Here is an 11,714-nt window from a genome sequence, read left to right as displayed (position 1 = left end):
GTTTTTTTTTTTCTCCCTCTGGTCTAACCTCTGACAACTTTCTCACTGCATACAATGTGTGTCTAGTTTCCAGAAGATTGTTGAGACCTTTCAGAAAGGGAGAAATACTCAGCAAAACCATTTCTTACTCGGGGGTGGGGGCGGGGGGCGCGAGGGACCGCTTCAATTAAAAGTGGGATACATTTGAATATGGTCCCGGAAAGGGGAAAAAAGTACGGGAAGAAGGAACCCCAAGGAGCAGACTTATAGACAGTTGTGACACAATGTAAAAGAAATGCAAGTAACACACACACATACACGCATCTCCATAGGAGACAGTATTAGCATAGAGCTAACCACCTTCTTATGCAGAGGAACCAAATCACTGGTAGGTTTCAGCATCTCAGACAAATGCTCTTGTGTTGGCTTTGCAGAAATTCGCCTGGCATGTTAAGCCAGCAGGGGCTACTTCACCAACAGATTCCCCACAATATATAACTTATTTTTTCTTTCACTTAAGATAAAGGTCTTCCATAGATCCAGAAGACTCCCCCCTCCTCCCCACTTTACAGAGGGATAACTTCTGTCTCGCAAACACAGCAGCCCAGTTTTGTTAGCATTAAACAGGCACAGTGGAGAGTAAGGAGGAGCTCTCTAGGCAAACTTCTTTCTTCTTCCTGCGACTTCAAGGCTTTGGAATCAAAGGGCCCAGAGGTTCTGCATCGGCGTCTGTGTCACAAGTCAAAAGGATGCAGAAACTGGAGGGGAAGGGCCGAGGGGTGATGCTTAGATAGGAAATGTCAGCTGGCGTCAACTCTTTATTTGACCACAAACAAGTGTTTGTGGTGGTGAGGTGGGGGAGGGGAGGTCTACATACAGAAGAAGAGAAGGAAGGAAGAGGAAAGGGGAAGGATGGAAGAAACCCTGGCGGCAGTGCAAGTCAGTAACGGGGCTGTAAGGATAGGGTGCGGAGCGTCCTCAGCCGAGATAATCAGTCCCAGGAATGCAGCAGGCCATAGCATGTAGCGCCTGGCCAGGCGACAACACGAGCTGGGGCTCATCATTGGCCCGCATGGTCTACGCTCTAGGCCTGTTTGCTGAATGCTTCCGGCCGGTAGCAGCCCAGGAGGCTTCCCAGGCTTCCCTATCGTCCAGCCCAATCCTCCTTAGACTTACTGTCGCCCCTACAGGACAATTTAGTTTGTCCTCAGTCTTCCTTGCACCAGCTCTTTCGTTCCAGAGCCTAAAGAGCTCCTGGCTTTTGTAAAACCCTTGACCCCTTTCCTGAGTTCTCCCTTAGTAGCTACCTCCCTTTGCTCCTTCTCCTGAGACTAGGGGCTAATCCGCATTCTTTCTTCCTCCCCCCCGCACCCTCCCCCCGCTGCTGTGCCATTGCCCCTGCCCTGGTGGTCCTGGAGTATAACTAGGGGGAATGGGATAACATACAGAAAAGGAAGAAAATAGGTTTGAATATTCACGAAACATGCAGTAACAAGGAGATGTATCAGGCTGCGGAAAAGTCTCCTAAGGTGAGTCTTGGAAGCCCTGTGAATGCAACCATTTAATGCTGGACTGGCCAAAATTCTGGAGAATAATGTGGCCTTGCACTGGCAGGGGATGAGATGGCCTCAGAGTTTCCTACATCTGTAACGTCTTTCAGTCTATGATTTTGCAAAAGCACAAACCTATTCAGTACATTAGTTGGATGTTCATGCTAGATACATCAGCATAAACTCTATTCAGATATTGTGACAATAAGTACCATATCAGAACCTAGATAGTACAGAAATGATATCAGCAAGGACAGAGTTAACATTGTTGAATTTTGACTGTTATCATTAAACTTCAGAGGTAACATCCCAGGACCAATGAAAGGGCACATTTCAAGTCTTTTGTGGAACTATTGTTTGAGGCTGGCAGGCTCTGGAATCAGGAAGAGAACTCTGCATTGGTTTACATTCAAAAGGTCTCCCCCTCACAGCGACAGGACTAGAAACTGAATTTTATTTTTTTAAACTAATAGAATCTTATGTTCTGCACAAACTGATGAGATCATTGGGGAAGTGGCCCATTCGAGCTCACTTCAAGCCCACCTCTATAACTGAAACAAGCAAAAGTCATTACTTCCCTTGTCCACATCCAGTTTTTAACATTCACTAGTGGCTCCTTTGATGTAAAGCAACCTTCACTCTGGGTGTATACAAGCACACAATATGAATATGCTTTTAGTTTCCTAGGAACAACACTTCTCCTGGCAACTGGCATATTATCATTCACTGGGCCTTTCATTAATGTCTTTCTGGTCCAGATTTCCAAAGATATTTAGGCACCTAAAGATGCTAGTAGGCACATAGTGGGATTTTTAAAAGTTAGGTACCCATCTCCCATTGATTTCAAGAGTTAAGTGCCTACTTACCTTTGAAAATGGTCTAATTACATCTGACGAATTAGAGTTCATACATGGTCTGATCCCACATTTCTACATGGGCAAAAGCCCATTGACTTCAGTGATCCTCTTTTTCCTCTACATGGACTGCAGTATCATGTCCACTGTATGTAAATAGCAGACCCCACTATGAGATATTATGGGGATACTGTAGATAGACAGGGGAAAGAAGTTCACGCCTGATTTCTAGCAGGTGAGAAAAGTGGCATGTTTGTGTACATGAAGGAATAAGCTGAAGCTGAGCTGAATGATTAGGTGGGAACACCCTAAAATTTATATTGTATTCTTGGTTTCTTTTGTGTAATATCTGATTTTGCTGACACAGAGCTGGTGGAAACAGAATTGGAGCTCCCTCTGAAGTCATAAGTGTTCATGCTGTTCTTCTTAGACCCAATAATCGAGTCCTTCCCCACACTTCAGAACTCCCTGTGGCTGTAGGACTGACTGCTTTCTTCACCCAGCTACCCAAAGCAGAGAGGTAGCAAGTTTTAGATGCATTTCATTGATCCCCTGGATCTTGTTGCTCCTGGCCTCCAAATGGCTTCAAGAGGAGAGAGTGCAGGAACCATGTGTCAAGCTGGAGCTGCCAATTGCCAAAGTGCAGGGCAGCTTCTTCTTCCGCAGTGTATAGTCTGCAGCACTGGAGCATTAAAGGAAATATGATATTGTAATGATATAAACACTGAACATTCTTCCAAAGCAATGAGCTAATTTAGAAATAATGGTGGCTTAATGGGGTAAGCAAACCTGCGGGAAATGGATCACTGGCAGCTCTTGGAATTTCCCTTTACATGACATTAATAACAATCATTGTGCTCTGGGCCCAATGCAATGGTTCTCAACTACCCATACTCTATGTTATTTCAGACTTTACACACTACACGCCCACCCACGCTAACTTAATATCCTGAATTGTCACCTTTGAGCCTCTTCCACTCAGTGGTGTGTGACCTAACCTGTAGTTACACTTGGGATACTGCATACCTCTGTATCACTCCATTATGGATTGGATGCAAATATGAGGCAGCAAACAGTGGCTGATACAGTTGAAGTCACAGTCTAGTAGACCAGGTGTCTGAAGAAACTGGGAACCGTTGGGCTAGTGAGCTGAAGAAGCTTTTGAAAATAGAAGTGTCTCTGTACAACAGTCAGATAAGGGGTTGAATAGGTCTGCAACCTATATTTTATGCTAGTTTTCAACGTCAGCTTTCCACAGACTGAAGGTCTGTAGCTTGGTGCATATTTTGAAGTGCTTGCCACCAGAAGAAGTGTCTCCTAATTTAATAAAGAATGCTTTGGAAGTTGTTAAGCAATATATAGAAAGCTTGATATTTAAGAAGCTCATTTGTTTGTTTAAATCCAAGGAAGGTTGCATATTAGTAGCACATTATGTAAATAACAAAGAAATGTACACTGGAAAGGTATAGGCCATTTCAATACTGTTTTTTGTTTGTTTGTTTGCTTTCTGTGTTTTGCAATTAAAACCACTTTAATTCTCTGGTGAAGTTTCATCAAGTATTCAACAAACGTTATTTATGTATAAAACTTCAACAGACCATTGAGTATGCAAAAGAAACAAAGGGAAAAATGAAGCAGGTTTGTCTTATGGTATGTGTTTATTTTAACCTTTCTTCTTCAAAAATCCTATCTGCTAAGTACTTTTATCAGACACTAATTATACTCTTTCTAAAAAGAATTTTTCCAACACCCTTCAGTGCCTACACCCTTTAATCATATCTCATTACATCTACCTAATCCATCTCTTTTTCAGATTGCCAGGGCTCATTAACAGTTTTAAAAGCCAATCTTGGACATTAGCATTCTCTGCTATAGAATTACAAATAGTACCAATAATATTTTATTCTGAAAATGATGGACAGTTCCAATTAGGACTAACATTATTTGATGATATTTAAGCATCACAGGAAAAATTAACTTTTAACATGTATTAGGCTAACAGAAGTAAAAAGTTCATATTAGAAAACTACACAGCACTTTTCCCAAGAAGCTATTTTTAGAAGCTGTTTTAGCAGTGGATCAACAATCACTTTGAAGGGAAATGATCCTTGACTAACATTTAGCAGATATTGTGCTTCATGGATGTTTGATAGGCGATACATGTGCCATCTAGTAAACAGCATGGGTAATCCACAGGATCTCTGTTTGTGCGTGAGTGGAAAAAATAAAAGATGAGGCCAACAAATGGCCTTCATTCCTATGCTAAGTGCGTGCCTTACATCATTGCACTATGAAAAGCTCACAGAAAATGTCTCTACTGTGGTATTAGCTAAAGTGGAATGATTAATGAATAATTGAACTGGCAAATTTTGCCTCTTTTTCTGATCTCGAATTGTCTAGATTGCAAAATTCTCCACTGTATTCAACACTGAAAATTATTCGTAAATCGCTTCACTGAATAATCCTGGGTCTGCAGATCCTTCAAGAAAAGTTTGTTGTGAATTTTTGCAATTTACACTGTTCTAGTCAATCACATAAATCACATGGTATTGTTTGTGTTCCTGTATTTCAGGACTTATGCAACTAACACAGTGTGCATTAGGAATTGTGACTATTACAATTGAATATATAGGCCAGAGATGTGCCAGTTTACACCAGCTGAGGATCTGGTCCATGATTCACAAATAACACTTCATTGATTAGTTACATAAATCATCCAACCATGGAAAATTAAAAATACTTGTGTACCTAAACAACACATCACAGATTTGGACTGGCATATTTGACTGTAATTTTTACAAGTCTCAATTTATGCTGTGTTGGTTAGTTACCTAACAAAGAATTGTTTCTGTTCCCTGATTGGATGACTTATAAAAGCCAACACAGTATGTATTCATATAGACAATTTGAAATTTGCTTTTGGTGAATAGCCAAACATTGAAGTTAAAAATTCATTTCCCCAAGGATTTGTGCTTGCAGAGCTCAGATTAAAAAAAAGGTTATGAATAGAAATGTCCAGAGGACAGTGATTCTGTTTTGCAACAACTTTCAAGGTTTCAAAAATTGTTTTTGTTCTACACCGGAATGCAAAGCATGCACACATCCATAGGGGAAGAAAATTACATTTTAATTAATGAGTAGCTCTTACCCCTTTGCTGAAAATGTACTTCATAGTTGCATTGAAGGGAAAAAGTAAAAGTAGATGCCAATTTTAAGATTATGAAGAGATCAAATCCTCTTATTTAAGCAGATATAAGGGGTACATTGAAACATGCATATAGTAGAACTTTATTGCATTTGCACTGATTCAATTGAGTGTTTCCCAAACGCTGTGTTCTGACCCACCAGTGGGCCAAGGGAAGGTTCTAGATGGGTGGTCACATTGAGGGCCAGATTAACCCATCACTGCTTAGGCAAACATACTCTTCTCCCAGCCTGGTGTGGAGGAGAGGCCCTGGGCAGGGTGGGGTTGTAGAAAGAGCTTGCGCTGCACTCTGTCCACAGTGGCAGCTCTCATCCTGTGGAGCTGGGCCATGGGGCTGGGGCTGGCTCCTCTCTCCAGGCATTGTGACCTGGCATATGGGATTACAGCCCCACCCCAGTTCGGCCTGGCGGTGCAACCCTGTGTGCCAGGTTGCAACACTCAGACCAGAGAGCTGGGCCCAGCCCTACAGCACAGGAGCTACCACTGAGGGGCGAGTGAGGGGCAGGCTCATTCTCCCTCCTCCTCTGGGGCCTTCTCTCTATGCCGGCCCAGGATTAGGGTTGCGGTGCCAGGGAGATGGGTCCATATATGTAATGATGGGTTGCAAAAAACAAAACAAGATGCAAGTGGTGGGTCACCTTAGTAAAACATTTGGGTAATTTACATTTCTTTGAGCTTTTCCATTGCAAGTGTCTTTTAAGTATTTGTAACTTCATTAGAAACATAACCTTCTGGCTGAAATTAGTATTGCAAAGTGTCAACCAGAAAACATATTTTAAACGAAATCTGTTTGGCCATTTTGAAGTTTAGAAGTTGAAACATATGAGAAGTTCAGTTTGATGTTTTACATGCTTATGTAACTCTGTGGACATGACCCTACAATTGTCCTGCACTCTCCATGGACGTTCACACACACAATAACTGCAGGATCAGGCACTGCACATTAGATTCTTCTTTAGGGTGACCATACGTTCTGTTTTGGTTGGGACAGTCCCCCTTTTAAGCTCTTTCCCTGCTGTCCCAACCTTTTTGCCAAAAATGAGCATTTGTTAAAACTGATCAGTTGGCAAGAGCAAACAAACAAATGCCCAGTTTACCAAAAAAGTTGGGTGTGCCCCCCATGGGGGGCATGGAGGAATATTGGGGGTGGTGGTGATGCAAGATGCCAGGCAGTGGGGTTTGGGGTGGGGGATCAGCCCCAGCCCCAGGCAGCACAGGGCTCAGCCCCAACCCCAGCCATGGGTGGTGCAGATCTTGGGAGGTCAGCCCCAGCTGTGGGTGGTGCGGAGGTGGGGGGAGGGGGGTCAGCCCCTGAAGTGGGGGGGGGGGGTGGTCAGCCCCAGGTGGCATGGAGCTCAGGGGGGTCAGCCCCAGCCATAGGTGGTGTGGAGCTTGGGGGGGGGGGGGGTGTCATCCCGAGCCTTGGGCGGTGCCGGCGAGTGGCTCTGGCAAGCTCTGTGGGCCTTGATTTGTCGGAAGAAGGAGAGAGAGAGGGGTGGAAAACCCCAGTTAGGATCTCTGCCTGGGTGCTAGAAACAGATGAGAGGGGAAAGGAGAGAGATCTTAGAAAAAAAATGAATCAGCTTTTAGTATGTTCAGTTGCAGCTGGTGGTGAGCCATCCCGGATTTGTCAGGCAGACAGCTGTTGATTTAGGCATTGTAAAAATGCATAGGAAGACACAGTTCCTGAGCTGAACAGCTTACAATCTAAATAGGCAAGATGGACAAAAGATGGGGGAACTGGTGTCCATTGATGGTGTCCAGAGGTCTGCAGAGGCTCCTTTTGTAGGGAAGTCTTCGGTCCTGAGCTGGTTCTTCACCCAGTAATGCTTCTTTCTTTTCCCCAGACTGTGTAGCTGAGGGAGCGGGGACTGGCCACTGCACAGGCACAGAAGGTGTGGAGAGGGTGAAAGAGCCATGCAAGGGCTGCTTTCTCTAACCTGAATGCAAGAGTTATGGCTCAGAGCTATTTCCTCTAGCCTCTGAAAGGCAGAGGAGAGAAGGTGGGGCATGGGTGGCAAGAAATGGGGTTTCACACGACATCTCCTTAAGAGATGGAAGAGCGGCTACAATTCACCAGCAGGGCAGAAAGCTCGGGATGGGCAGTGAAACACTACACTGCCCCTATATGGACCATTGTTTTAGAGCAATGATATCCCTTGATTGGACTAAGAGCAGACACAGGTTAGGAAATGAGATGCAAGAAAAGCTAGGGATTGACTCTAATTTTCTCTCCATCATTTCACGGGGAATAGGGCTCACAGGCATTAATAGACTTTATGGAAGAGAGTTTTAAAGAGGGGAGGGCGAAGGCATGGCAGATTGTGTTATTGAGGGTTTCAGGCATACGGAAGAATGGGCTGAGATGACACGGAAGAAACAAACAAGGGGATGGTTAACCACTTAGTTGGCGGAGTGAAGGGGCTTAAGGTGTGAATGGAAAGAGCTGAGAGCTGGAGAAATATAGCAGAATGAAATATTAGAAGCTTACTATTTAAAAGCTTAGCTGAGTGTTTCAGTATCTCTCTATCTTCTGCAGTCCAGTTGTTTTTATTTAGTTGTTTTGCACTGTTAGTTTGCTCAGTGTTGTACAAAACACAAAAATAAAGATCATCCCAGTTCTACTAAACAGGCGCCGCATGGCATATTAGAAAATGTGATGGGTCATAATATTAAGGTTTTCTTTATAGCCTTTGCTTTAAGACGATGAAGCTTGATGGGAAGTGTCATGGGAGAACTAAGAAAACGTTCTTTGGGAATTAAACAATGTGCTAAAGAATATTATGTTTTTCCTTGACATTGTAATAATACTGTACAATTTTGCTGCAAATCCTGCTCACTTTACTTATGAATAACCCCACTGAAATCCAGGAGATTGCTTCTGTGAATACAGCAGGCAGGATTTGGCCTGTTATATTGAACCTACATGAATGAAGGTAAATAAGTTAGTTAGGTGGTCATGGTTTCCGCACTGTCTGTGTTTTGCAAGTTACTGAACATTTCTAAAGAGGGTATTTCTGAATAGTACTTGCTATATCTTGGTAGATTGTTTATTTAAATGCTTAAGACAATTTTCATATTTAATATTACTCCTGCTGGAAAAATATACTAAGGTAGGACTAGATCCTACAAGGTGTTGAACACTTTGGCCATACTTCAGCATAGCATGTAATGTGCTTAACTTAAACACCAGTACTCCCATTGACTTCAGTAGGACTACTCACATGATTAAAGTTAAGCACATGCTTAAGTGCTCTGCAGGAATGCTCTGCACCTCAAGACTTTAATAAATCATTTGGAATTTTTAAAATCTTCAATAACACTAATGGGTACAATTTCCACATGGACATTACTGAGCCCACTGCTGCATTCCTACTACAGTGGTATAGAGTAATTACACAATATGCAAAATGAGCCTTTATATGTATATATTTGCCAAAATTGTATTTATCCATTTTTATATCTCGGTCATACAGTAGCTAAATCAGAAAGTGTTTTCCTTAGCATTTGAAGTCATGTCATGATATAACTTCAAAGCCAATTAACATTCAGTGGCAAATCATTTAAGATTTTATGTAGGTTGACTTAAAGACATTTCCTTCCAAAACAGTTGTTACATTTTTTCCATGTTGCTGCATGGTGGATTTTGTGCTTAGCATCTGACATGTTTTCTCAACTACTGGTTTATAATGAAAACATGGAGATACTCGGGGGAACATGATAAAAGCAAAAATCCTATGATCTCTGCAAGGTAAATGACAGCACTGAAATTGTCACATCTGGATCAAAAAGATTTCGTCTGCTTATCTAAATAAACAAATGTAAACAAAGATAATTAGGATCGTATCTTGATGTATGGTTCTTGTAACAGCTTCTTGCTTCTAATTAATGATTTGATTTGGTCACGATCATTGATATTGTTAATGTCTTACATTGCTTTGTTTCAAGAAACTAATGGAAATATATATTTTGTTAATTTGTTTTGTTTTATTCCATATTCCTTTTCCTATTGATATCATATAACTTGTGTGTTCTCATTGTAGATTGTGGTACCTGAAGTTTGGTATTATAAAAGGAGAAATTGAAATGGATAGTGAAATAAAATAAAACAAGCACATGATGTTTTAATAATAAAACATATTATTATTTATTATGTTAGTAGACTCACTTAAGTTAATAGAACTTAGGTGAGTAAATCATGCAAATTTAAGCCTTCATCCTTTGTCTAAATTGAAACAATAGAGCTAATAAAATACACATCCGATTTGCTAACATGTAGCTGTGAAAATAGAAATACAGTTCAGTCAAATAAAAAGTAAATAGAGAAAAGAACACTGGTAAAATCACAATCATTTTTAAAAAATACTTTCCCACCATTACTGCTATAAGTTTTATTTTAAAAAAAAATTATTTCCCCCCCCTCCTTGTTAGCCAATTACTGGTTTGAAGCAGGAGTTAAAATGGGAAGGTATATTTTGTAAATTGTATTAATTCAGAAATCTTACAAAGAGACTATTTTTGATATTTGTAAAGCTACAGATTTAAATATTTTGTTTAAATTCTAGTCACATGTCTTGCATCGAAATTAAGATAATCATACCTCCTTGTTGAGCTGAAAATGTTTTCTTTAAAATTTGGTCACAGGTCCTGCTATTAAATTAATATAATCATACCCTCTTGTTCTGCTGGAAATAAAGTAGTTGTTTAATTAAACATGCCAGTTGTTTATAATATAATGTTTCAAGAAATACTTGTTTGAAAGAGCGGATAAAGATTTATATCAAACATTTCAATCTGACAAGTAAATTACATTTCCTCTACCATGAAGAGAGGTAAAGCAGGAAAAAATGGTTACAATCTAAGTGTAACTTGGATTGTTGCATTGAGGAAAAGCACACTTGTTCTCGTTACTCAGAGATATGATATACATCAGAATACAAAGGTGACCTTTTACATTCTGGAGATTAAAGCTTTGTTTTTTACCGCCTTTAATATAGGGATTTATGGATGGTTTTAAAATTGTTCACACAAACTTGTATTGGTAACTATCTTTTAATAGCTAATGAATTCAGAAATGGGAAAAGGCTAGATTTTCAGATTAAAATATGGACAGAATGTGGTGTATGTACATTAGTATACCTTAGAAGAACGATAGTGAAAACAAAACAGTCTTGTTTTTAGTAAGTGCGAAGCAAGATTATTCTCCCACCACTGGAAAACAGAATCACTAATATCACGCATATAGCACATAATCAAAAGCCAATAGGCAGGTCTTTCAGTTAAAAGTGATGATGCTAGAAACAAATGCTGGATTATCTATAGCAGCCCTTGTTTTAAATATGTTTTGGTTGAAGAAATAAATATTGTAAAGTCATTGTTTTAAGTACTACATTGTTTGCTAGAAAGTTCTCTTTCTCCTTGTGGTAACTGCAGTGCTAGCAATCGGACTAGTGCTCCTTGAGGTTTTACCAAAGTAAACGACTGGTTCATCAAAGTGATTGTATTTTTGTTTAGCTCTCTTGTAATTAAACCACATTTTTTGGGGGGGGGTCAGGTGGAGAAGTGCTTTAAATGACCTATAAAATTTCACGTGGTTATCAGATCACAGCAGCTTGATGCCTCTACGTGACAAATCACAAATCATCAGATATTATATAATTTGTTAAATACCTGGGTGATTTGAGTGGTGGGAGGGAATGGTAACAGTATGTCACATGAATCATTTCCAGCTCTACAAGACTGCCATAGCATCTTTCTGATAACTCAGTCTAGGACAATATGTATATATTGTTATCCATAACAGTGGAAACAGAAAGCTAAGCTTAACTGCTTTCATCATGTAATTACATTAATAAAACAAAAATATCAGCCTCTGGTAGTGTTTTTTGTGTACATTTTGGTGTAACTTCACAATGGCATATATATATATATTTTCTAGTGAACCACAAGAATGAAGATGGGTATGATTTTGCAGGGGTGAAATAGGTTGCCTGTCAGTTGGGTTTAGGCGACAGTCTGTCTGCAGGCCGTAAGATGATCTGCATAGTGCCAGAGGAAAGCAGGCAGAATTCCTGGCTTGCAAGCATAGATATTGATCTACCTTAGCCACCTAAACAATGCCTCACC

This window comes from Emys orbicularis, chromosome 4 (assembly GCF_028017835.1).
Source record: "Emys orbicularis isolate rEmyOrb1 chromosome 4, rEmyOrb1.hap1, whole genome shotgun sequence".
Lineage (NCBI taxonomy): Eukaryota > Metazoa > Chordata > Testudines > Emydidae > Emys > Emys orbicularis.
Note: the sequence above shows the minus strand (reverse complement) of the source record.